Consider the following 23,891-nt stretch of genomic DNA (forward strand, 5'->3'; position numbering starts at 1 on the left):
ATTATTTTTAATAACTGTAAATTTCACATAAAATTACAGATTTTCTGCTTCTCATGTAGTAGGTCCCTCTACAAACAGCTGGTGACTTATAGCACGTCTCTGCCCTCTCAGGGCCCCAGGCTCTTCTCTGACACATTGGGGAGGCCCCCGATCCTTCCCGCAGTGATCTCCAAGGCCCTTCTGAGCCTGACTACGGGGTCAAACAGGACAGGACCTTGCAGTTGAGGCTGGCTCTGGTGACACAGCTTCCAGAAGCCGTGGCGCCCTGTGCCCGCATTCCCGCGAGGAAAAACTGTCTGGAGCCCAGTACAGATGACTCCCTTTGAAAACGATGTCCTGTACCTGCCCAGGTCTCTGGGCTGTCCTGTCCCATCGTGCATGGGCCTGGGGCCTTTCTTCATGTCCTGTCTGGCCCCGAGCACTTGAGTCTGTGGTCTGGCTTCCTCAGGCTGTGTTGCAAATTAATCTGAATCTAGTTATATAGATTTATGTAACTAAGTTCTGTTCAGCCTAAACGCTGCTGAGAGGTGTAGTGTGAGTGCTCACCTGCCCAGAGAGCCTATTGAGCAGTCCGTCTCAACCCAGAGTGACTCGCCCTACTCCTCCTCCCACACTCCCCCGCACTCGGCACATTTGGCGATGCCTGGAGACGTTTTTTGTTGTCACAGCTGGGCTTGGGTTTGAGTTATGGCCCCTCAACAAAGAATCATTAATACAAAATTTCAGTAGTGCTGAGGTTGAGAAAGCCTTCCCTAAAGCCAACTCAAGCTTAAGAGTCTGATTCTAAGATGGATTTGAGAGTTAGCAGGAGCTCTGAAATATTGTCTGTGCTTATCTTGATGTAGCCTGAGCCCCGAGGCCCCCATAGAATGTGGACATTATCTGGAGCAGGACTGGTGAGCAAACAGAGAATGTCACACTTGGACGGAGCTTATTAAAGAGCATCTGAGCAAACCCCTCAGTTGTACTGATGAGGAAACTGAGGGCCAGAGGAGAAGGTGTGTTGCTAACATCCCAGTTAGCTCAGCTCACCAGCCAACGGGGCTGAGACCTTACTTTGGAGGGACTGGAGCACAGGCACCAGACACGACCCAGGCAATTCAGGGCACAGTGTCCCCTCCATGTGCTCTCACCCTCTCCGCCTCCAGCAGGAGGTGGAGAAAGGACAGGCCTGGGGAATTTCTAGGGCACTTTGAACACTGTCGGGGCAGAGGTTCTTACTCTCCAGCAGGAATCAACATCCCTTGGAGGGCCAGTTAAAGTGAGGATTGCCAGCCCCGCCCCCACGGCCCCAGTCTGTAGACGGACAGCCCCTGCCTGTCTCACAGGTTCCCGGGGATGCTGATGCTGATGCTGCTGACTGGACCACACTTCGAGAGCTGCTGTCCTGGAGGATGGGTAAATTTGAGAGATCCCTGTCACAGGGAGAGTATGAAACATTGCCGCAGGTTGGGCAGCTGCACAGTAGATGGGGGATGTCGGGAGACCCTGACCCTGCAGGACTCCACATCTCGGCCTAGCGTGGGTCTGTGCCCTGAGCCTGGTGTAGTGAGATCCAAAATTGTGTTCTCGGGAAGGCCACTCTGCCTCGAGGGTAGAGTCACCACATACTTATCTTCCAAGCGGGTCACACTTGAGCATGAAAGGGGGCAATGCTAGAACTATGTGGGGGACAAAAGGCATGTTCTGGGCCTGTCTATGGAAAATTGAGCCATGGGAGGGTGAGCTGGGCAGCTGGGCCTCTGGGAAAATGGCCGGGCCCCCATCGAGCCTTAACTCTCCCTCAAAAGCCTTTTGATGTGGCCACGTCATTTCCACTGGAACCGTAGGAAAGGAGAGGGTAATGTTGTCTACCCCAGAGGTTTTCGGGAGGCTTCCAAAATACGCTGAGTAGAAGCCAGCAGAGCCTTGACCGTGAATGCAACCCAGGGGCAGGCTGCTTACCACCTGGAAGGCCAGCTGGGGCCACGGACAGCTACTGTTGTGTTGGCTGTTGTCATTTTTTTTTTTTTTGACAATCTAAGGGAAGAGAGGTCAGTGCCCCTGACTAAGTAGTCAAGTATTGCATATTTGAAAAGTTCTTCATACCATGTAAAAATGGCTGTTTTATTCCTCTCTGTGTCACCACGAGAGGACGCGATGCCTGCCACAGGCTAGGTGGGCAGTTCACGTTTGCTGATCAAACTGTGTAGCAGCGATGCTTCCAAAAGCATCTAAACAAACTGTTCATTCGTTCACCATCCCTTGTAACGCACTTGGGAGCAAGGAAAGGAATGGGGGTCTTGTGTGCCCTGAATGTGAATCTTCTTCTAAAACCATTTTATTATTTCCTGGATGATACAAGAGCATTTATTGTAGTAAAGAACCAAATAAGCAAAAAAAAAATTAACATGTCAATAATGATGTGATGGAACCATGGACATAGGCAGAGCGTGCTCTGTGCTGGGACATCTGGGACTGTTGGGGCCCTCCTGCGGTGCCCAGCCTCTCTTCTGTGTTCTGACTCCTCCTCTGTGTCGTGTCCTCCTCCTCTGTGTCCTTGGCATTAGTGTCTCCGAAGGAAGGAGCCCCCTGACCAAACCTGGCCCCAGCATTTACTCTTGTCTCTGCAACAAGTACAGCTCAAGGTAGGACTGCAGCATGCCAGTTGTCCAGCTCAAATGTATGTCCCCATTTTTTGGATGATGAAATAAACATGTCATGGGAGACCATGCCTCACTTGGCACACTCACAGACGTCGCCTCATCGGAGTCTGCTGAGCACTCTCCACCAAGTAGAATCTGGGGCTACGTGGAACCAAGCAGGTCAGCCGGGAGTGGAGAGTGCACCCAAACCCTGCAGACACTGCCCGAGGTTCGTCCTATGTCAAGGGCATTGCAGCCACGGAAGTCAGAACAACTTGTGTGCATTTGTCACATTGATGAGCACCACTGAGAAGAGGGAACAAGACGTCAGCCAGCTCCTGTAAGGGACACTGGCTGGCCCAGAGTGATGAGAGCCTGGCACAAGTGGGTCCAAGAACTCTATTTTCCAAAATCTTGCAGTGTCCAGGCTGCATGACGTGTCCCTTTCCCTGTTCTAGCTGAGCTCTCCCTCTGTGACATGGGGCAATAACTTGGCCTTACCTGTCTGTTCTCTGGAGATGGTGGGAACCAAGACTGTGAGAGCTGAAGGGGCTGTGGAATGCCACCTGAGAGGGTGTTCTTTCCATGTGAGCAAAAAGCTGACTTAGCTCGTGTTGTTTCAGGACAGACCGCTTCTCTTGCCTTTCCTGCCTCATGGGTCTTGCTTGGCTTCTCCCCACAGTGCCGGCATTGCTGGCTCCTCAGGAGCTCCCCTGACGGCTCCCCAACTGCTAATGTTCCCTTCTGTAGAAAATGATAAGTGACAAGTTGCTCCCTGAGATACCCACCGTCAGATAAGCCAGGAGGGAAAGTGAGTTCTTGTGGAAGAGAAACAGACTGTACTTTGGAAATTAAATATTCCTTAGAGGACAGCAGGAAACTTAAGAACGCAGCCACGGGTTTCCGAGGAACGCTCACCGGAGCGAGCGCGCCACTCCCGGGGTGAGGGCTGGGAGGGTGGAGGCTTCGCTCCTGACATCTGCAACTGTCATCTGGGGCCTGGGCTGTGGGGGCCAAGTCCTCTCCCCCTGTGAGCGCCTCGCCCCCTTCCACTCACTGAACAGAGTGCCTGGCGCTTTCCTACTTGAGTCTTGATGTTTACTGCAAGCAGGGATGTGAGAGGCACATTGCTGCCAGTCCCACTGTGGGGAAACTGAGGCACAAAAAAGCAAGTGGTTGTGTGATGCCACTCTGAACAGAGCTCCAAATGTGCTCTTTTTCTGCCCACCCTGTGGGCGTGGGTGCGCGCGCACTCACACTCACCCCTCCAACGCGCGCACACTGAGGTTTACAGCTCTCTAAAATTTATGAGGAAAGTCGAGTACCCTAGATCTCTTAATTAAGCGGCCTTCCCCTAGGAGAAAGGAAATGGGCTTCCATAGTCTTAGCACTGACATCGGATTGCATGATTTACTACCCAAGGCCTCCGTTTCTCCCCGAATCAACTCCTCTATAGTGCAAACATCTATCACTTTGAAGGCTGTTCAGACGCCACCTTCCCCTCCTCCCCCCCCTTTCCCGGTGCCCTCTGGGCCTCAGCATTTCCTCTGGTCTGGCCCCTTACCCCAGAGGTTCAGGGTCAGGCCGTTGCGTTGGAGAGCACCGTAGTTGGGCTGGGAGAGAGGGGCGGCACCGAGCCCAGGGCTGGCACCAAGGGGCTGCCTTCACTTGTGTGGGAACAGGGGGGCCGCTGCCTGGTCCTTCCTCACAGCCCACTGTGACCGCTGATGGCTGCCATGAAGATATATGACTTTAATCAGGCTCCTGACAGGTAAAGACCCTAACAACGAGGACAGTTTGTTCTCCCAAACTGTTGAGTATCTAAGCCCCATGTTTACTTTGGAATTGAATGAATAACATTGTTCTGGGAAAGGAAATTTAAAAAAGCAGGCTTGTAATTTACAGTAGAGAGAACAGATCTGGAGGTCTTGTCACCCTCCTCCCCCAGGCCCAGGCCCCCCTCCCACAAACCCTCGCTCTGTCTTTTTGCTGTTTTAAACTTCTAAACACACCACAACCAACCAGCTCATCTTCTCAGCCCTGCCAGGAAAGGTCTCAACATTGCCAGGCTCCCCAGAGCTGCCAAGAGAAATCATTGCTTCAAGGCGAAGGTTTTTTTTCACCCTCTCCTTTTAAAAATCAAAACCAAATGCCACTGAAATTCCAAATGCTGTGAGACCCATTCAAAACGGAGGGAAGGGCGGTGGCAGGGGTAGGCCAGGGGTTTGCTTGCCACCCCCAGGAGTGACTTCTTATCAGAAATAAGGTGTGTGGGGGCCGTGCCGGGGCGGGGGGCGGGGAGCCCTCTAAGCCAAACTTCAAACCCCACTTTTGGGGTTGAGGAGTCCTTTCACTAAGGGAGGTTGATTTATTTTTGAATTCTTGGGGTGGGAGCAAGGGATAGTCCCTTTGTACCCCCACATGCAGAAAACTCCCAGAGACTCTCCTGAGGAGAGGCCAGCACAGGCAGCTCTTGCCTCTGCGGAGGCTGGGGTGGTGGTGGCCAGCAGTGGGCGTCCTGGTCAGCCAGGGGGTGCTCGAGACCAGCCTGTCTCCCACCGGCAGAAGTCTCGTTTCCCAAGGCAGGCAGCCCTCCTCTTCAGACCCGATCCCAGCCCCAAGAATTCCAAAAGTCCCTCTCCCACTGCCTCTCTGGAGTCTCCCTCAAATGTAAGTCGGGAGGAACACGCCTGTGAACACAGAGTGCCAACCGGGGAGGGCCTCTGGCCACCCCGGGTCTAGCCACAGGCTGGAGCAGGGGACCTTGAAATCCCAGCCTGGCCTGGCGCAGGGACGCCGACCTCTCCCGTCCTCCTCCAGAAGCCGGGCCTCGCTGCCCTCCTGCCCGCCTGCCTGCCGACCTACCTCGGCCGCCTCCGATTAACTAATTGATGGGGGGGGGGGTGTGAGGGGGAGACCACTTTGAACACTTCAAGGCCTGGTCAGAGGCCAAGTCTCATTACTTAGCTTCAAAGTCAGAAACTTCATAAAAAGTTCATTGGTGGGGCTGATTGTTCCAGATTGTCCCAGCGGAACTGAACCCACCAGGCACTCCGGGCTTCGCGTCTTAATGTGGGGCGGGACGCGTGTGTGGTGCTGTGTGGTGCTGCGCTGCGGGTGGGTGGGGGGAGCCCCAGTCCGGTTTACATTTTCTTTTCTCTTGTCAACCACTTAGAAATGACAAAAGAACTGTAACCCCATTATGCAAAATTTGGAAAACAGAGAAGAGTAAAGGAAAATATTCCAAGAGCCTTTACTTTAATACAATATTCTTTCTAAGCATTTTCTTTACATACAATTTTTATATACTGCTAACCAGCATATGTGTACAAAAATAGCCATTTTTGGCCTTTTAAAAAAATCCCTCTAAGCATTAAAATTATAAGCATTTCCCCACCTCTTTAAAACTAGCATTTTAAGCAGCTACATGATGATCTGCCCTGGTAATGTGGAATAATTGTTATACATTTAGGTTGCTTATACTTTTAGGTTTTTATTTATAAAATGAGCATATCTATATTTCCCCACAATTGGTTCTTGAATTTTCCTTTTAAAAGAAGTAACATTTTTCTGATTGTAAAAGTTACTCATATGTATATTTTAAAAAGTGTGGAAAATCTGGAAAAGTATAAAAAAGTTAATAAAAATCACCCATAATTATTCTGTCCAGGGAGCATCGCTGTTAATCTGCAGGCACATTTCCTCCCTGTGTGTGTGTTTATGTACGTGAAACGGGCCCACGCGGCGCAGAGGTTTTGCGGGTCCCCAGGGCTGGAGAATAAAACCGACAGAGGAAATATTGTTTCCAGGAGAGGTTCAGAAACGTGGGATACGTGTGCACTTGAAGTTGGGTGACATTTTCATTTCGGCGTTCGCGCTGGTGCAGACCTGTGTCCGGCCCTGGGGGTGGCCAGAGCGGCGGCGGCGCCCAGCGCGCTGTGGCCTCGCTCGGCTGTGCTGTGGGGTCAACGGCAAGGCCGCGGCGGGCGTGAGCAAATGCACTTCCCTCGTTTCTTCTGACACGCGCCGCGGAGCCCCTGATTTATGGCCGCACTTCACGGGACACTAGTAAATGTCCCACAGTATATTTTGTAAGAGTAATGAAGTCTCAGTAACCCCGGCCCTCCCGACAACCTCTGCTAATAAATTTCTCTCTGGCAGAGGGGTGAGCCTGCCAGCCCTTGGCGAGAGTCCTCGGGCTGTGGAGCCGCGGAGGGGCACCGGGCTCCCCAGGGCTGCCGCTCTCCGGTCTTTCTGGGAGGAAGCGGAGGGCTTGGCTGCGCCCCCCACCTCCAGGCACCCCTAGGACGCAGGCCTGTTTTGCTCAATGCCGAACTCTCAAAAGGCAGGAGAAAGATGAAAAGTGAGTGGAGAAGCTGGAAGAGGAGGGGGAGAAACCCCAAACCATAATTGCCCCTTTCCTTCTGCAGCTCGGATTACTGCCCGGGGGCAGTGGAGGGCTGTTTCTGTTTTGACTACTGTTTCCCTTGAGTTTGAAGATGGACTGTGGGATGAGAGAAGATGCCGTGGCGTTTGCGACGGGCTGAGTTGGGGGTGGGGTTGGGCGGGGCCACCGCAGACCAGGACTCAAGGGGACCAACTTTTCCTCAGACTTCAGAGTGGGGTTGGGCTGGGGGTGAGAGGGGCTGAGGGCATTACATTCCACTGCCACCCTAGGCCAACACAGACACTTCAAAAGTGTCTGGGACAGGTAATACATCTGCCACTCCAAAGAATAGCTGTTCCCACGAACCTCCCTTTCCACGTATTTGGTTCAGAGCTATACCTTTTCTTTCTCATCATTTTAAGTCAGCCCGCTTTTCTGCCAGCACCTGCCAGGCCCCACGCCAGGTGCTGAGGATACAAAGATGAGTAAGGACACGGCCCTATGGGCGTAACCCAAGTACAAGCTGATGCTTAGTGAGCGCTCACCACGGGCCACACTGTTCTGAGCACTTTGTGTGTATTAATTCACGTACTCCTGCCCAAACCCAAGGAACTAAGCATTTGATTATCATCAGCTCCATGTTACTCAGGCAGCACAGGGCTAAGTGGCTTGTCCAAGGTCTCTCTTGCTCCTCAGCCCAGGGCCTCATTGGCCCCTGCTGTCCTATGTGCTCTGAGCAGGAAGGCCACTGAGACTTCAACTCCAACAAGCAGGTGACTTTGCACACCAGGGAACTGAGGCCTGGAGAGAAGTAACCTGCCCAACGGCAAGGCTAGAGCCCAGCAGTCCTTTAGCCATCTGGAGCCCCCTCGCACATATTCTAAGACTGTGAAGTGAGAACACTTTTCTGACATCTGGAAACTTCCTGTGTGTGGTGAACCACTCCAGACACCCACCCAACAGACCTGAAAGGAACCACGAGGAGGACTGTGGAAAGAAAAGGAACCCCAAACCTGCAAGGCTCATTCTAGTATCAGTGAGTGGGAATGAGTTTCTCCAAGTTAAAGACATTTTGGTAACAAGAAATTTCCCATGTACATCATGTGGAGCTTACCATGTCTCCCACCCGGGGACAGCCCAGAACAGGGCACCTCAGAGAGGTGTCTGGAACAAGCGGACAGTGTGAGAGTAGCCTGAGAGCCGTCGGCCGGGCGTCGGAGCCCAGAGTTCTGGGCTCATGAAGACTCGACCATGAGGTTTCTCTGGTGCCCCAGCAGGAATTCCCAAACCCTAAAAGTAATCGCAAATGCCTGGGACACACCATGTGGAGAAGCAAGCCTCACAGATAAAATCTGGGCTTTGAGAGTAAAATGCCGGCTTACTTCAATGGAGGTTGCTTTCCAAGTCGGCAGTGTGAGAGCACCGGGGCACTGGGGCACTGGGGCTCTGCTTCTCGTCAGACTTGCCCTGTGCTCTCACGCAGGAAAGCCCACTCCCTGCAGGCTGGTCCCACGGTAGGACAGGGGAAGGGCCCTCAGCTGGTAGTCGGGGACTTCTGTGTCACCAAGGAGCGGTGGCACAGCATACCTCTGTGACTTGGATGCAGAATAAGGGCAAGGAGATGTCTTGCAGCCTCAAAGTGGAGGCGGGTGTTGTAAGACCCTGATGTCATGGGTCCTCATAGCACACCTGGGCAGCAGGTGAGGTGACGGCCATTTACAGATGAAGAGAAAGCGACATCGAGGTGTTAGGAGACTCAGAGCTTGGAGGGTGGGGTGAAATGACTCACGGACAGGAAAGTGCAGAGGACTGTGGTTATAAGCCATCCCCAATAAATGACCTAGCACATTGCTGGCGTGACCTGTGTTAGTTCCTCTGTAGGGCAGGGGACAAATGAAGGGACTGTGTGGTGTGGTGACAGAGCACTGGATTCTGAAGATTTGGGGGACCTGGGCTCCAGCCCTGGCTCCAGCATTAACTGGGTGACAGAGACCAATTCCTTTTCCTCTCTGGGCCTTGTATCTTCATCTGGGAAATGAGAGGTCCCCCGAGCTCCTCCAGACCCTCGGGTAGAAGCCGTTTAACCTTTATGAGCCTGCTTCCTTGTGTGTGGAGTGTGGTGTCTCGCTCGCAGTGCCCTCCAGTGAGTATTGCTGAATGAAGCTGGACTCCTGCTGGGCTCACGGAGATATTATGAGGATCACGTAAAATGAGGAGGATGGAAGTCATTCTCTAATTCAGCCGGAGGACTGACTCTGTTACCTCTGTGAGGAGACTGCGAGGAAAGGAAACCCCAGCTCACCCTTCCTGCAAGGACACGTGGGTGTGGGGAGCGTGCCCCCAGCTGAAGCAGACACATTTGTGGGATTTCTCAGCCTTTCACGCTTGGACCCTGTCATCATGAGCATTAAAAAACCTTGTGCTCGCTCTTGGTGTTTTTTGAAATTTCAAAATAAATGAAATAGTGATTTAAAAAAAATCAATGGTCAATTTAGATCATGCTTTTCGCAAACTTCTCACATCCCTGGGGGAGTCTGATAAACACAAGGCAGGCACTGAAAAATGCTATTTTTCATTTAAGGCAGGTGTAGAAATTGAGTGTGTGGGGCATTGCTTGGGCCTTAGGAAAGAAAGAAGGTTCCTCTCCTCATGACGCCTCTCACTGTGAGACCCCGGGGCTGGGCCAGTGGGTTAGTGTGGCCACGGCCCACCCGGACCAGCGGTCCTCGGCCGGGATGGAGAGGCTCTGTGACGGGACACAGTGTGCCGTGCAGCCTGTGTTTCTTGATACTGCCATTAAACCGACTGTAATTACTTATGGCTGTGCTTTTCCACTAGACCACGTTGCTTTTTAACTTTGGCTTTGACTTCTCAGCAGGAGGCAGTGCGGGCAGCTGCAACGGTGTCTCTTTGCTCATCATGCGTTTTCTTTATTGTCTGGGCTGTCCTTCCCCGCTCTGTTCATCATATTTGAGTCAGCACTTCCTGGGTGTCCGTGATGCAGAGGGTCTCAGAAACAGCCCGCCCTGAAGGGACTTAGGATTGCCGAGAGGAAAACAGATGGAGACCAATCATAGGTAAATGATTAGGTGCCATTATACGGTCGAGTGCCTTAAAATGCAGGCTCTCTGTCCAAGGTAATTATTTTTTCAACTTTCTCTTCCATTCTCTAAGGCCAGAACAAATCTGGCAAATCATGGGCCGTTCATGTAACCTCTCTGAGCATCAGTTGACTTGAAACCGAGGTTGGGTGAGATGGTGTTTAAAGCCCCTTCCGGGTCTGGCCCAGAGGGTCTGAGGGACACCTGTCAGGACAGGAGGGGGGCCCACCACCTTGAGGTCTGAAGGTCCTTGTCCCCAAAGCCCTCTGCTCCCACCCTGTCTGGCTCCTCCTAAAGGCACCTCCCTGCTTACTACCTGGCTCCTTTGCTTTTCCAGCTCCTTGTCTTTTTTTCCTTCTGTCTTTAAGGAAAAAGTGAAAAGAGAAGAGCTGGCATTTCTAGGACATTGTGGGTGGCCTGGAAGGGGGGTAATGAGGCAGAGGGCTTGGGGGAGGGGCACACTTGACTCACCAAACCGTTCCACATCGCCACAGCCCTGCCCACTGCCAAAAGACGATCACTGTATTTGCCATGGACTTGCTGCCAGCTGGCTGGGTCCAACGCCCCACAGGAGGCCTCCCAGAGAGAGTGGCAAGAGGGTGGGTGACTCTGATGAGGCTGCAGAGACTCTTCATTGGGCAGATGACGAAGAGCCCCATGGGGCTGGAGCTCTTATTAGGTCCAGGCAACTAGCCCAGAAAGCCCTCCTTTCTCCAGTTCCATCCCCCCGGCCCTGCAGACTGAGAAGCCCCGTGGGCCATGCCCTGGCACGTACTAGGCACACAGAGTAAATAGCTGCTACCTAGCATGGCGCCTGGCTGCATGGTTGGTAGGTGGCCAGTGGAGGTCAGCTTAATGAATGACTGTTTCAAACCCACAACACATTAAGCTAAAGTAGTTATTAAATGAATAGCAATCAACAAAGCACTTTTTTACATGTCACTAATTTTCTTATTAAGATTTATATATTTTTTCCTGTCCAGCACTCATTGTTTCAAAGGTCCAAGGATGATGAGGTGCACTTGAACTGGGACCAAGAAAGCCTGGGACAAGTCCCCCCACCTCCCTGTGTCTTTGTCACCCGACTGCGCAGGCAGTGATGGGAACAGCACCTACAGCCTGGCTGGGGATCCAGCCCACTGGTGGAGGGGAAGGGGCAATTAGAGCAGCTGTGACAGGCATGAGGGGCCATTGCTGAGATGGTCCACATGGGCAGTGACCTCCAGGAAGAGTGTCCCCCATTCTCTCTGGTCGTCCTTTAGTCTGGCATCAACCAGCCAAGATTTTGTCCCACCGACGCTGCTAATCCTGCTGCAGATGACGTGATTCCAAAGGGGTGAGGCCTGTATCCCTGACCCATCCAAGGCGGCATGTCCCACGGTTTGTTTTTAGGAGCCCAGCTCAGATGCCTCCTCACCAGGAAGCCTTTTCTGAAAAGATGAAAGGAGTGAGCGGAGCAAACAGCACATACGCAGGAAGAGTATTCCAGATGGAAGGTTAGCAAGGGACGACTTGGCTGGGGCTGAGTGACAGCTCGGTGAGTGGCCAGAGGCTGGTTGCACAGGGCCTCACAGGCCACGGGAGGACTTTGGATTTTACCCTAAGGGCAGTTGGAAGTCTCTGGTGAGTTCTGAGTGGGGAAGTGGCGTGGTCTGGCTGACGTGTGGAGAGCAGTCCTTGGGGAGGAGGAGGGGAGAAGACAGAATTTCCTGGTGGATGGAGTGTGGGGACGGGAGAAAATGAGCAATCAATGACAAGGTCAAGGCTCTTGGTCTGAGTAAGCAGATGAGTGGTCAGCCTGGCCTCCTGGAAGCCATGTCCTGCAATGGAACCTCGAAGATCTCTCCTTCATTCCTTTGGGCTCCCTTTGCTGCTGCCTTGTTCAGACACCCATCACTCCCCACTGGGATTCCTGCAGAGGCCCTCACTGCCAGTCGACTCAACTAACTGTTAAAGGGTAGGTTCAATGATTTCACTATCCAGTTTGAAAACTCTGAGGGCCACCTATACTGGTTACCTGCTGCTGTGTAACAAAATGCCTAGCAGCTTAAGATGACAAATATTCCTTGTTTCCTGGTTTCTGTAGATCAGACATCTGGGTACAACTTAACTGGGCCCCTCCTCTCAGGGTCACAGAAGGCCGTAGTCAAGGTGGCAGCCAGGCTGTGGTCTCATCTGGAGGCTCAATGGGAGAAGGACCCACTTCCAAGCTCCCTCATGTGGTTGTGGGCAGGATTCCGCTCCTCTCAGGCTGTTGGACTGAGGGTCTCAGGTCCTCGCTGCCTATTGGCCAGAGACGTCAGCTCTTTACCACACAGGTCTCTCCACAGAGCAGAGTGAGACAGGGAGACAGCAAGAGCGAGAACCCAAAAACAAAGTCATAGTCTTTTTTGCAACCTAATCTTGGCAGTGACATCTCATGACTTCTGCTGTGTTCTACTGGTTAGAAGTGAGTTACCAGGTCCAGTCCACACTCAGGGAGAGGGGATTATACAAAAGCAAAATACCAGGAGGCAGAAGTCACTGGGCACCACCTTTAAGGCTGCTTACCATGCCTAGCCCCTTTGCTATGTCTTCCACACCTACTCCTCACTCTGCTCACGTCACTCGACTTTCTGGTGCTAAAAGAGCTATTCGCTTTCCCTATCTTCTGTCTCATTGTTTGTTTGGCTATTGTGTACCTTCTGCCTTGAACTCTGGGTTATTTCTTCTGCCCAATACTTCAGGCCTGGAAACAGAGTTGTGGCCATAACCCTCCCTCCCACTTGCTTATGTCAGCATTCTTAGTCCACGTGTTGGTTCCCCCCCTGCTCAAACCTGTGCTTGGTGACAGTCAGGACGATGTGCTATGCATTTGTGGGTTCCCATCACCAAATATGGTGTACGGCACCCAGTAGGCTCTTATTAACTGTTGGTTCAGTATGAATGAGTTTTAGTTAACACAAGAGAAAAATTCAGGAAGGTAAACCTACTCATAGGTTGGATTTTAAGAGTAAACAAAGCGTTAAGATGATTTATTTTGGGTTGTCTGTGTCTAGCTTCCCTTCCAGGAATTCCACCACCGGGAATTCCTAGAAGAAGCTTGCAGCTGCTCCTGCAGTGTACAACTTGCCTCACTTTGGGCTTCTCACAGATCCCTCCTGAAGCAGAAAGGGCAGGGATCACTGTGCCCATTGCACAGATGCAGACTGAGGCCCAGGAAGGTGACATGTGGTGACATGTGATGACCATAGCCAGGTGGCTAGTGTCTGGTGGAACCAGGCTTAGCTCAGTTCATTTCAGGACATATTTACCAATACATTTTACGTTTCAGAGCCCGCATTTTCAGACGGAAAAGTAAGACACAGTCCCTGCTCTCAGGGGGCTCACTGTCTCATAGTGAAGACTGATACTTGAACAAAGATCATTGCCTCTCGGGGGAGAGCTGCTGATACACCTCTCCTACTACACGAGCTGTCTCTCAAATGATTCAGGCAGTGAGAAGCTAACAGTGTAAGGCCAGAGCAGTGGACCCTAAATCTGATGGGTCTTTGAAACCATCTGGAGAGCTTTAAAAAACACAAATTCTGATGTATGGGCCCAGAACGGGACCAGGGAGCTCTATTATTAAAACCCATGTAATACTGAAGGGACACCAGGTTTGAGATGCTCTGGTCTAGTGGGCTTGGTCTTAGGAGAACAAGGACCAGCCCTGAAAGTACTCCAAGTGGGAAGTAGGGAGATTTCCCACAGGCTCAGCTTGCTACACCTTCCTAGGTGTTTCTCTTCCCTGATCTGCTCCAGCCTTGAGTGGGCCTCTGCCCTGCCGTTTCCTCTGGATGTCCCAACTCTGCCCTACTGAGCCCAAATTGTACCCTGTCCTTGTATTTCGGGCCACACCTCCTCTCAGTGACACCTGTCTTAGGCGCCTCACCCAAGTTTCAAGCGGTGAAGTGGAAAGATTCCTCGGGTGGAGAGCTCTCCTCCTTGGGTCACAGCGAGTTCTAACAGTTTCCTCCTCTGAATGGCCCCCACCCTCAGTGTGGTAACGCACGAGGCATCTGTGTCCCTGCTGTGAACAGGTCCGCTCTCCCTAAGAGCTGGTAAACTCCTGGAAGGCAGGTAAGTCTAGGGTTTAGGTTTTGACCCTTCACGTCTTTCAAATCTTGATTCAAATGCTACCTTCGCAGTGAGATCTTCCCTGAGCACCCGTGTAAACCTCACTCCTGCCTCCTATACACCCGATCTCCCCGACTCTTCTCAAAGTCCCCCACGGCACCTATTACCTTCTATTCACAAAATCACTCATTTATTCTGTTTCTCATCTCTCTCTTGACAATAGAGTAGAAGCTCATGAAGGGCAGGGCTTTTGGTTTCCTCTGTCCATGGAGTATCCCCAGCACCTAGCACAGTACCTGACACACAGTAGGTGTTGCAGAAAGACGTGTTGAATGTTGAGTAATGCCCTTGCATTCAGTAGTGCTCTCTTAATGCTGTTTGTTCAGTTGTTCGGTTAATTGTTAAAGCCTGCCAAATTAGAGCAAACCCATCTCCTTCTCTTCTAGAAGAGTCTCTGGATAGACAGCTGAGGCTTGGAAACTCTGGTTTCTTAAGAGTGAGGCTTGTTGAGATTGTCACAGCCTTCCTAGCTGGGCTGAAAAATGCCTTTGGAATCAGATGTCGGGAGGGGATGGGCCAGCTCCAAGACTTCCCAAGGAGCTGGAGTCAGGGCTGGCTCCACATCCCGTTCATCAGCCCCAGCATGCAGAGTAGAGGCCTTCAGCTGCCAAAGACTTTGTTTTATTGTCACTGCAGTTGGCTTCCCTCTGGGTGGAGCTGCCAGGGCAGCAGCCCTCAAGCCCTGGACATCAAGCTGGGGTAATAATAGCAATTCCATAATTCTCACCGGAGCCACACTGAAAGGAGGAACTGCTGGAGGTGGCTGAGAGAACAGGAGCCCAGCAGCAGCAGCCGCAGGGGGAGGAGGAGCTGGGACTGGCTGTTCTCTCTCACTTCCTCACAGACCTGGCCTTGGGACATGGCTCATGGACCTTCTTCCAGCCCTGTCTCAGTTCAGTTTTTCCAAAGCTTGTCACAGAAAAGAGAACTGGGATGTTATTTGTAAGTTTTGGGGACATAGCAGAGGGATCTTAGGCAGGAAATTCTGATACCATTTTGCAGATCCTGCCACAGGCAACCTGCATCACAGGTGAGAGGGACTGCTGCTCAGGGTGATCTGAACTGCTGCTTCTGTTGTATGTGCCCCTGGTCACACTAGAAGTAGGTGCCACCACATTGAGAAATCACCCCAGAACTGTCCTCAGTGCCTTTGGGCTGCAAGGCCCCCAGAGGTGTCGGGATAGAAAACCTTTGCACCCACCTGTTCTGAAACCCCTGGCTTCTGGCCCTGGAGTGGGCAGGCCTATTACACTGCACTGCATGGTAGTCTGGGAATTGCTGAGCCATGGCTGTCACCCTGTTCCTCATTCCAGAAGAGGAAATAACCGGTGTCTTAAAAATCGGCCTTGTCAAAGAGCTGTCCTGTGGCACCACAGGGTAAAGCCAGAATTGAAAGCCCAGAAGATTCTCCAACCCAAGGATCCATCCCAGGCACTGGGCAGGGAGGCAAAGGCGAATGAACACAAGTTTCCAGAGAACAAAGCAGGTAGCTCATGTGCTTATTAGATATTTGATTATACACACTCCTTTCCTCCAGGCCCATATTTAAGGCTAAGCAGCATTCCAGCCCCTGACTCTAGCATTGGCTAGACCAGCTTTTCCAGAAAACCATTCTCTGGCACATAAAGTCTGCAAGATGCTCATGAAAAAGGGCTCCTAGACCAAAATATATGGGAGACACTGCCTATCTTTTTGAGATTGACAACACGTATTAACCTATTCAATACTCTGTGTTCTGCAATGAACCAATCTGTTTCATTCTACTTAATCCAATGTTTCCCACACTTAAACTCTTTCCCTTTATCAATTTTTGATGTTTCTTAGTACTGGGGTTCCTCATAGATGTAGCTTACTGGGAAACACAGGTTTTGGGAATGCGCTTCTAGGAATGCTAAAGGTTGGTTGGACCTACTTGGCACCATTCAGTTGGAGGCCCTGTGTGATTTTCATTCATGGCTGTGCAGCCTCCCAAAGCCCACTGGCCTGGGTGAAGAGCACCAGCTTGGCTCCAGTGTACTGTCAGGGCCGGCAGCGCAGACATGGTGTCTGGAAAATTAAGCCTCTCTCTGAGCTGTTTTCACAATCCACTCAGTCACACAGACCCTAGCAAAGCTGAAATGTAGTTAGGTTTGGCATTAGGAAACCCCTATCCCTTTCCTTTTCAGCACTTCCTCTGGCCCTGCTCTCTGGTCCTGCCACCTGTTTACCCTGCCAAGGCAAACCCACCGCCCAGATTATGGACTCTGTTTCCCCTTTGTCCACCAAAATGTCTCCTGAATCTGAAAGGCAACAAATTGTCAAATCACCCAAGCTTAATGATACAACATTTCCCCCTTAGTGTTCTAATCTTATAGTTCAGTAAAGATAACAAATAACTACACTAACTCACATTTGTGACCTTGATTTTTGCGAGACTGCCTGAGTTACCTGAGCAGCCCTTGTATGTATGGTGCTGCCTGTGGAGGTGATGCCTCACTAATGGGACAGCGCCAGGGCTGCTTCTGAGTGAAGAGATCTTTCTTCTGAGTGAAGATGCAAGGGAGAGGGAAGTAAATCATAGCCTCTGTACCCTAGGTCAGGCTTGAATGTAGCCTGTTGGGCAGGAAGGTACTGTATTAATGCTTGTGACATAGAAGGGAATAACTCTAAGATCTTAGAAGAGGGACTGATAGAAATCATCACAGATCTGAAACTCCAGTCTCACCATTGGCTGAATCCATCTGACTGTATGTTCATTCATGCATGTCTTGGGCAGAGAACACTAGATCCCATTTAGGAGGTGACCAGAGGATGTCTGCTAGTTTAGGCAGCATCTTCTCCCCATGGAATTGTTGTCCTTTCTCCTTGAAAAAATCTAATTTCTCAGATCTTTACTGAGACCTCACCTGCTTTCCAGTGGTGTGTTTCAGTCTTCAGGGATCGGATGGGTGCTCTGGACTTGGTCTTGTTCTGTTGTCTCTAGGTTTTCTATTGCCTTTGGATTTTCAGACAACCGATGATTGAAGTTCAGGAGAGGCTAGCCTTTCAGGTTACTGCTTGTTTCAGCTGCTTTGGGTAACACACACACACACCAGGCATTAATCTCCCAAAGGCTTTTAAGACAGGCAGTTAGTTGAGTGTAGCAGGCATGAGAGGCCTCTGGGGTGGCCAAAACTATCCAATGGAGAAGGAATAGTCTTTTCAACAAATGGCGCTGGGACACCGATTCTCCACATGCAAAAAAATAAATAAATAAAAGTAGATTTCTACCTCACACCATATCAAGACCTAAATGTAAAACCTAAAACTTTAAAGCTCATAGTATAAAACATAGGAGCAAATTTTCATGGGTTTGAGTTGGGCAAAGCCTTCCTAAATATGATACCAAAGGCACAAGGAACAAAAGGAAACAACAGATAGATAAACTGGACTTCACAAAAGTTAAAAATTTGCACTTCAAAGCACATCATCAAGGAAGTGAAAAGGCAACCCACATAATGGGAGAAAATATTTACAAATTACTTACATGATAAGAGACTTGTATCTAGAATCTTACAACTCAACAACAAAGAGACAAGTAATCATATTTATACGCCAAACATTTGAACAGACATTTCTCCAAAGAAAATCGTATGTATAAAAATAGCCAACAAGATGCCCAACATCATTAATCACTAGGGAAACGCAAATCAAAACCACATTGAGACACCAGTTCATAGCCACTATGATGACTTATCAAAACAATGAAAAATAATGTGTTGCTGAAGATACAGAGAAATTTGACCTCATCCATAGCAGGTAAGAATGTAAAATGGCATACTGTTTTCCAAATGGTACATTGGAAAATAGCTTTGCAGTTCATCAAAAATTTCAACATATAAACTTCTGGCAAAAATGGAAACATGGGTAGATACACTTTGCCTCCTTACACAACCAAAAGAAGGAAAACAAGAAATTTAAAAACAAAAAATAACCAGAACTGCCAGAAAATCAAACTGTATGGAAGACTGACAACCAAGAAACAAGAAGAAACATTCATCCAGACCAGTAGGAGGGGCAGACACAGGCAGCTGGGGCAGAGAGGAAATGCTGCAAGGTGCTGGCTGGCAGAGTGGACAGCTGAGGAGGGAGCTGGTGGACTGGGCATTCCCACATTTGCATGTGAATAAACTGGAAGGAACAATTGGGGAGTGAGACAGACCACACAACCCAGGGTTCCAGTGTGGGGAAATAAAGCCTCAAAACTCTGACTGAAAAAAAACAAAACTGTGGGGCTTGCAGTGGCAGGAGAAACTGCCAGCCTCAAAGGAGAGTTCACTGGAGAGACCCACAGGGTCCTAGAACATATACAGACCCACCCACCTTCTGGTGCTGGGAATCAGCACCAGAAGGACACAATTTGCTTGTGGGTAGTGGAGGAAGTAACTGAGAGCTGGCTGAGAGCCCAAGCAAGCAGCATTGTTCCCTCTCTGACCCCTCCCCCACATGCAGTGCCACAACACAGCCATGTGGGTTGCCCCACCCTGGTGAATACCTAAAGCTCCATCACTTATAGGCATGTGGAGACAAATAAATATGGCCCAAATGAAAGAACAGATCAAAGCTCCAAAAATACAACTAAGTGATGAAGAGATAGCTAACCTATCAGACACAGAGTTCAAAACACTGGTAATCAGGATGCTCACAGAAATGGTTGAGTATGGTCACAATATACAAGGAAAAGTGAAGGCCATGCAAAGTGAAATAAAGAAAAATGTACAGGGACCCAAGAGTGAAAAGAAGGAAACCGGGACTCAAATCACGGTTTGGATCAGAAGGGAGAAATAAACACTCAACCAGAACAGAATGAAGAAACAAGAATTTTAAAAAGGAGAGGCTTAGGAACCTCCAGGACAACTGTAAATGTTCCAACATCTGAATCATAGGGGTGCCAGAAGGAGAAGAGGAAGAGCAAGAAACTGAAAACTTATTTGAAAAAATAATGAAAGAGAACTTCCCCAGTCTGGCAAAGGAAATAGACTTCCAGGAAGTCCAGGAAGCTCAGAGAGTCCCAAAGAAACTGGACCCAAGGAAGCACACACCAAGGCACATCAGAAGGACATTACCTAAGATTAAAGATAAGGAGAGAATCTTAAAAGCAGCAACAGAAAAGGAGACAGTTAGCTACAAAGGAGTTCCCATCAGACTATCAGCTGATTTCTCAAAAGAAACCTTTCTGGCAAGAAGGGGTAGGAAAGAGGTATTCCAAGTTATGAAAGGCAGGAACCTACATCCGAGATTACTCTATCCAGCAAAGCTCTCATTTGGAATGGAAGGGCAGATAAAATGCTTCCCAGATAAGGTCAAGTTAAAGGAGTTCATCATCACTAAGCCCTTATTATATGAAATGTTAAGGGGACTTATCTAAGAAAAAGAAGATAAAAAATGTGAGCAGTAAAATGGCAACAAACTCACAACTATCAACAACTGAACCTAAAACAAAAACAGACTAAGCAAACAACTAGAAAAGGAACAGAATCACAGAAATGGAGATCACATGGAGGGTTATCAGTGGGGAGGAGGAGGAGAGAATGGGGAAAAAATACAGGGAATAAGAAGCATAAATGGTGGGTACAAAATAGACAGGGGGAGGTGAAGAATAATATAGGAAATGAAGAAGCCAAAGAACTTATATGTATGACCCATGGATATCACATGAACTAAAGGTGGGGGGTGAAGTGCGGGGGGTGCGCAGGGCAGAGGGAATAAAGGGGGAAAATGGGACAACTGTAATAGCATAATCAGTAAAATATTTTTAATAAATAAGTAAAGCTTATGCAGCCTTCTGCTTGATATTTCTCATGTAAGTTCAGTAACTCATTTTATTAAAAAGGTAAGTTTTATTGTGTTAAAAACCAACTTAAGAATTCAATCTGATGGATCCAAGAAAGGCCATGGCCATGTGGTCTTTCCTTAGCTGTTTTCCTCCGTGTTCACTTCCCTCACAAGTGTGGATAGGTAAACTGACCTCTTGGGTCACCTAAACCCTGTGTGGCCTGAGCTATACCTGCATTTCCAGACTTGCTCTGTATTACAGCCCCCACACACAGTTACATTGCTCCAGGTTGTGGTCTGAATGTTGGTGTGTCCCCAAATCATCATGCCCAATGGGATGGTATTAGAAAGTGGGGCCTTTGGGAGGTGCTTAGGAGAGTGGTGACCTCATGAAGTGGGATTGTGCTCTTATAAAAAAGACACAGAGCTCCTTTGCCCTTCCACCAGACAAGTTACTCAACAAGAAGTCTATGGCCCTCACCAGACCATGCTGACACCCTGATCTTGGACTTCCAGCATCTAGAACTCTGAGAATTATTGTATTTTGCCATATAATGCACACACTTTGCCCAAATTTTTAAAAAATTATTTTTAGAGAGTGGGGAAGGGAAGGAGAAAGAAAAGGAGAGAAACATCAATGTGTGGTTGCCTCTTGCATACCCCTACTAGGGGCCTGACCTGGCCTGCAAGCCAGGCATGTGCACTGGGAATCAAACTGGTGACCCTTTGGTTTGCAGACCAGCACTCAATCCACTGAACCAGACCAGCCAGGGTCTGCCCAAATTTTTGAAAGAAAAATAAGGATGTGCATTATACATGGGTATAATGATTATGTACTATGGATATAATGATTACATACTATGGGTATAATAGTGGGTATAATAATCCCATGTATAATGTGCACAAAAATGTGTGTGCACATTATACATGGCAAAATATGGTAAGTGTTTCTTGTTCACAAGCCACCCCTTCTGTGGTACTTTGTTATAACAGTCTGAACAAATGGACTAAGGCACTTCTCACATTGGTCTTCTTTCATCTCCTAGGACATCCTAAGCTCTTTTGAGTTTATTGGCTCAGCTCTGCATCTCCAGGACAAACACCAAACTTGACACTTAGTAAGTAAGTGCTCGATGACTATTTATTGAAGGAATGGATGGATGGATGATTCCTCCGAGGGGCTTTCTGTGTTGTCTTACAACATGGCAGAAAGAGTTTGGAATAACTCAAGTTCTACTTCCCATAGTCCCATGACTGAAGTGTTATGAGGTGCACGATCTAGGTCATTTTCCCTTAGTGTTGGGGGAAGAGATGGAGGTATGCAAAAGTCATAGACCTTTGGGACTTTTGTAAAGGATCTCAATGGTTCCTTTATACTCTCTGGGGACCGTGAGCTGTGAGCATGGTTAGAAAGGTTGGAACTGGTGGAGAATGGGTCCCCAGACACCCTCAGTAGAGAAGTTTATTGGAATACCATTCAAATCTACCCAACAACTGTGTACACACACATGTGTGCATGTGAATATGTATAAATATACACATTGAGTAGCTGATCCACAAATCTCATGAGTGGATGGCAAACCTTCAGGAAAGAGGAGGAGAAATGAATAGATGGAGAACTTAACTGCTGGAACAATGAGTAAAAATTGCATAGCATTTCTCAAGAGGATTTTGATGGAGCCTTATTTTCAACCAGCAAACATTTGCATTTGGTCTCAGAGATCTGGTTTGGGTATCCCAGGAATGGCCTCTCTAGATCCATCTTCATGCCTTTCCCCACACTTTTTGGCAGTGGTGTTGTGAAGCAAGCATCATCATAATTGTATAAGCCATCTTGGTTCTTTTGTGGTCACTTCCTCTAAGAATCTCAGATTCTTTGGAGGTTAACAAATGATTTATTTGCATTCTTCTTAAGTAATAGAACAAATCAGTCTAAAACTCACAAAATACCTTAGAGACCACCAAATGTGGTCCCTTCTTATTTTAAAGAATGGGGAAACTGTATCCCAGAGAAGTGAAATAGTTTGCCCTGGGTCACGCTGCTGGCAGAAGCAAGCTTCAAGCCCAGGTCTCCAAACACCCAGTCTAGGTCTCTTGTCACAGTACCTCATGTCCAGCCACCCAGGACCACAGACTTGATTTATACCACAACCTGTGGGTTCTTACAGTCCCCAGCCTGGGCTCCCCATCATGCTTTGGGGGCCTGGATGTACCCCTTACCTCACACGTTGACTTGAGCAACACTACCCGATTGGTTGCTCTGCCATAGAGCCGAAGTCTCCCATTGTTAATCATTTTTTAAAAGAGTTTAACATCTGCTGCAGGGAAATTTACTGGCCTCAAGTTACCAGCTATAATTTTGGTCATTTGGGGGAAATAGTGATGCTATAGTCGTCACTTTCCAAATGTTGCAGGAACCTGACCCAAATCAAGAAACCTCTCAATAAATCAGCTCCAAACAGCATCAATTTCTAGCCTTGCTATTTAGAAAGTTGCAGCTCTGAATCAGTGTCTGGACTGGAGAAAGCATCCAACTCAAAGTCTCTAGATTTTAATAATAGCTGCCATTGTTCAAAGAGGAATTCATAACTCTCAGTGGATTCCAGCCAAAAACCTTGAGCCAAGCTCTGTATTTATGTATGTTTGGATGTACTAAGTGCTCTACAAGTTTCATGAGTGGTTCTTTCAATGTGAGAGCTACCCAGATCTCCAAGACATGGTCCTGCTTGTGGACATCACCCTGGACCAAGCTCTCCCTGTTGGCAAGTTGTCTTTGGCCCTTGATTTATTTACAAACGGCTGGTATCATTGTAACTCATGACATAGGTCTATTAATAATTAAAACAGCTAATTCTTATGCAATGCTTGTTCTGTACCAGAACAATTTCATTAACTTATATGATCTTTATGGCTCTATGAAGAAGGTAGTACTATTATCTTCATTTTACACATGAGGAAACTGAGGCAGAGTAGGTTAATGACTAGCCCAAGGTTATGTAGTTATATAGTTATCAAAAGAGCTGGAGTTTGAACCCAAGCAATCTGGCTCCAGAGACCTTTTTCTTTCTCTTTTTCAAACATCTTTATAGAAATAAATATAATTTACATACCATTAAATCAACCGCTTTAGATGTGTGATTCAGTAGTTTTTCAAATATGCATGGATTTGTGCAATTATCATCATTATCTAATCCCAGAACATCTTTATCACCCCAAAAAGAAACCTATATTCATTAGCAGACACTCCCAATCCCCCCATTCTTCCAGCCCCTGACAATCACTAATCTACTTTCTGTCTACTTTCAAGATTCACTCATTCTGAACATTTCATATAAGTGAAAGCATGCAATATATGACCTACTGTGACTGGATTTTCCACTTAGCATACTGTTCTCAGTATTCATCCATGTTGCAGTATCTATCAGTATGTCATTTCTTCTTGTGAAGAAATAATATCCCATTGTGTAGCTACCCCACTTTTGTTGATTCCTTCATCAGCTGGTGGACATTGGGTTGTTTCCACTTTGGAACTATTATGAACAGTGTTGCTATGACCATTTGTGTACAGGTATTTGTACGGATCTATATTTTCTGTCCTCCCAGGAATGAAATTGCTGAGTCACATGTTAACTATACATTGAACTTTTTTCAAGTATGTTTTATTGATTATACTATTACAGTTGTACCATTCCCCCCTCCCTTATTCCCCTCCATACTGCATACCCCTCCAACCAGCATTTCCCCCACTTAGTTCATGTCCATGGGTCATACATATAAGTTCTTTGGCTTCTTCATTTCTTATACTATTCTTCACCTCCCTGTCTATTT

This window comes from Phyllostomus hastatus, unplaced genomic scaffold (genome assembly GCF_019186645.2).
Source record: "Phyllostomus hastatus isolate PE091 unplaced genomic scaffold, TTU_PhHast_1.1 phas_contig_40, whole genome shotgun sequence".
Classification (NCBI taxonomy): Eukaryota; Metazoa; Chordata; class Mammalia; order Chiroptera; family Phyllostomidae; genus Phyllostomus; species Phyllostomus hastatus.